We start from the raw sequence: 4,126 nt of genomic DNA on the forward strand, positions 1-4,126 counted from the left end.
GACGTTACGTTGACGCTGTAGTTGAATCTGGTTCAACTCCAGCGTGAAGCATGTGTCAAAAGGTCAAATAGCCCACACTTTCGATTAATATTTGATGGTACGTTGGCCTAGCATAATATTGTAAATCCACCTTAAGTGCCTGTAAACATAATGTATAACCTCAAGAGTCCAATACCAAACCAAAATAAATGTAACTTGTTCTTAACTAAAACAATATTAAGTAAAGTGCATGTACCTTGACCTTGATGTTCTTCTATTTCACTTTGTTTACTAAATTATGGGAAAAATAATTATATAATGTTGTTGTTGTAACTGGTACTAATTGCACTAATACTGCGGCCATTACAATTAATTACTTGTCTCCACAAGCATGATGAGGTTCACCATCTTTAGTAGATGGCACATCTTTTTTTATTAATTCTTTGAACAATGCCTACATGTATGTGAGAAAGAAAGGGAAATGGAGAGAGGGAGGGAGAGGGAGAAGAGAGGGAAAGAGGAAGAGAGAGTATAAGAGAAAGGGAGATGGAGAAAAGGATATGGACTGATAGAAGGAGAGATGAGAAATTTTATGTTTTTCTGTTTGCTTATATTGACTTACATGAAAATTAGAGACTACAGTGGCTTCCATGAGTGTTCCGAGTGTCTATAGTATTAGAAAAATGATATCATGCTATATGATCTAATGCTCACCTTCTTTCTTGTTATTGTTGATCTGAATCATGTGACTCAGTGACCGTAGTGATTATTAATTTTAATAACTCAATTGAGCATGCGTACATGTACATGCATGTATGATAGAGCTTATAGGTGTATGTACCTGTTAATTGTATTTTTATTTTTATCCTTGTTACATGTTATGATCAACAATTGTATTTATTTTTGTGAGAATTATTAGTACCTGGTTTTATTCACTATACATGTACTTATGCCAAATATATAATATAATAATTGTTAAATAACCATTGGTCTACGTCTCAGACATGCAGTGAGCATTGGTATACACTTAGGCACAGAAATTACATTATTTATATGCAGCTCAATAATGTAATAGATTTTATATGCAATACACATGTTTACTGAAAGTGTTTTGTATGGAATTTATGTGTGATGTACTTTTTCATTGTACATACATGCCCTCCTGGTAGGAGGAGTATCTAAATGGTTAAACCAACTATTATTTCAGCTGCCAAATGAAAGCATAGGAGTATTATAGTAATGTACCTTTCACTAAGAGTCATAATTGAAATAAATAAGCAGCCATAGTGTTCTGCATTTTCTTCATGCATTGTGCTTGTGTACATACAGTATAACTATATTACTGTCACAGTATATATCAACTTTTTCTTTATGGCAGTAATTTTATTTATAATCATCAAACACATTGATTAAATAGTAATGATTATAAATTAGCTGAGGGATAAATCACTGTTAATGAATTAATTAATGAATTAATGGAGTAAATTGAAGGAGAAAGTGTGTGAGTCTCACTGTATAATTCACAAATTATTGCATAAATGTATCATCAAATCACACAGCATATTACACAATGAAGGCAGCTTCCGTATTATCTGCTATAAGTGTCTTCCTCAATTGTAGATTCAGTTGAGAGTGAGACTCAGTAGATTAGTAGATTCAGTTGAGACTGTTGTCCTTCCTTGTAATAGATACATTGAAATGCTCTGCTGGAGGTGTCTGTGATGACTGATGAGATTAAAGCAGGTGTGACCATTTCAGTATGGGAGCCGGTTGAACCTGCAATGCTTCTCAGAGAAGAGGTAGGTGAGTATCTATTTTGTTCATTTGGTGTTAGTAGTTTTTGTAGGTTCTAACTCTGAGTGTCTGGGTCATCTTGAAATTTAGAAAAAATCTGCTCCTCTCAGTAAACTTGTTAGATGTTTTCACTGTGAATACTGTTATTCTTATTACACCCAATTATTTTCCTTAGTCCAGTTTTGAAAATTGTCAAAAATCACTACAAGAACATTTCCCATTTTTATTATTAATTTTGATGCATATAGATGTGCCTGTATTGTATCGAAAATTTCAGATGATTTTATGGATTTATAGTATGTACTGTATTATAGTGCTTGTCACTTCACGTACATGTAGCATGCTTTGTGGGAAATTCTGGTGAGGGGAAGTTCTAGCCGAGAGATCTGAGCCTACAGATGAATATTGTATGTTTATTGTATGACAATCTATCAAAATTATGATCATAATATTTCTGCATAGCTTATGCGCATCTATCAGAAAAATAATATATAATATTCATGACTAAGTACATGTTGCTTTTGTTTTTGTACAAACTATAGAAAAATACAGACACTACACAATGATAACTATGTTACAATATAGGTATACACTGTGCATACACAATATAAATTGTAATCAGGACTAGGCTCTCCCACAGAAATTTGGCATAGTCACTGAGCAAAAGGGAACAATCAACCACTGCAAGTGTTCATTTTACAAGTTCGGCAATACTGTGTCATGATGGATCATAATAGATTGCATGCCTTTGCCTCTGATAACGCGATTAGAATGGAGATTTGTATTGGTTAATACCCATTAAGTCATAATTTAGTGTTTGCCTAACAGCACATTCACTTATTGTATTATGCTATTTCTCATGATAGCCTTGGCCTTTTTACAGTAAAGAAAACATGCTGTCAGTGTTTGCCTAACAATGTATTGTCTTAATGCATTACTCATGATAGTTTAAGTTTTTAAAGTAAAGTAAAACATGCATTCAGTGTGTTTGCCAAACAATGTATTGACTTATTGCATCTATTCCTCATGCTTTCTGATATAAAGTAAATCTTAATGCACATAAAAGTTATAATGCAGTCTTGCTGTTCTTTTGCTCTCACTCTCTTCTTTCTCTTCATAATGTCTGATAATGCTCCACTATTAAGCTCATCATCAGTTACTAGTAGAAGGAGATGTTCTTCTTGTCCTTCCTCGTCGTATCGTTTTCAGTTCATACACTCTAAGGGAGCACTACTGGTACTATTCTGGGATATGATGATCTCACTGAGTCAAAACTTAGTTATAATTGTGGTTTTATTTTCTGCTGCCCTTGGGGATTTGTATTTTTTGTAGCTTTGGGAGTACTCTTCTCTGTTTTTTTGCTGGGTATTTCGGAGATTTCTTAGTGAGCAGATATAAAGTTGTTCTGGTTGGATCATATATTGCATTTATTTTACTAATCCCTTTTATTATTATCTCAATGCTTCTACCATCACATACATATCTACTCTTGGCATTATACACATTATCGTTAATTACACTTGTCACTATACGTGTCAATCTGTTACCATTCAATATTGATCAGCTCATTGGATCATCAAGTGATGAACTCACTGCTGTACTACACTGGCATAATGTGGGACCTGTTATTGTTACTGCAATTTCTCTACTCAATATTGAAGTATTACATCTGTTACTAGCTAGTATTGTCTGTGTTGCTGCAGTGTTAGTTAGTCATGGTCTCTTCAATCATTATCTTGAGACTACTCCTGTGAATACAGTTAATCCGGTCAAACTGATAGTTAGAGTATTGTGTTATGCCAGGAAGCACAAGTATCCCGAGAACCGTAGTGACCTACTGGGAGGAAGAGGCTCCTTCAAGACTAGACTTGGGTAAGGATAAATATGGTGGACCATTCACAGAGGAAGAGGTAGAAGATGTTAAGACTGTTATTAGATTAATACCACTGGTTATTGTCTGCATTGTGACATCAGGATTGTTTCAAGTATTTAGTCTAGGGCTAAGTCTTGAGACATTCGGGTGCAGGGGCCCACTTAATCTTCAATTGTCATTTGCTATATCATATATTTTTATCATTTTCCTCCATCAGTTTCTCATACATCCATGTTTTTATAATTACATTCCTAGAGTACATTATCAATGATCGTACACCATCAATTTTCGGACACTTGTTTTAGGAAAACTATACATTGCCATCTCATGAAACTGCAAAGTATTATAGCAATAGTTATCCTTTATTTGCGTGACAAAACTTGTAGCTCTAGCAAGAGTGCATAGAAAGTTATAAGCTCTCAAAGCGTGGTGTCCGACAATACCAATGATCGGCCAAAATTCTCAATCTTCGGACTGTCA

General features: G+C 34.3%; 1 long non-coding RNA gene across 1 annotated transcript; it reads right to left on the reverse strand.

Moving 5' to 3' along the window:
* Positions 1-57: 57 nt before the first annotated feature.
* Positions 58-649, reverse strand: LOC109587712 (uncharacterized). The gene is made up of 3 exons (XR_002187752.1): positions 602-649; positions 357-433; positions 58-270 (listed from the first exon to the last, which is right to left on the reverse strand). It is a non-coding gene; the product is annotated as an uncharacterized LOC109587712 (long non-coding RNA).
* Between the last annotated feature and the right edge of the window lie 3,477 nt (positions 650-4,126).

The sequence above is a fragment of the Amphimedon queenslandica genome, unplaced genomic scaffold (assembly GCF_000090795.2).
Source record: "Amphimedon queenslandica unplaced genomic scaffold, v1.1 AMPQUscaffold_12471, whole genome shotgun sequence".
Classification (NCBI taxonomy): domain Eukaryota; kingdom Metazoa; phylum Porifera; class Demospongiae; order Haplosclerida; family Niphatidae; genus Amphimedon; species Amphimedon queenslandica.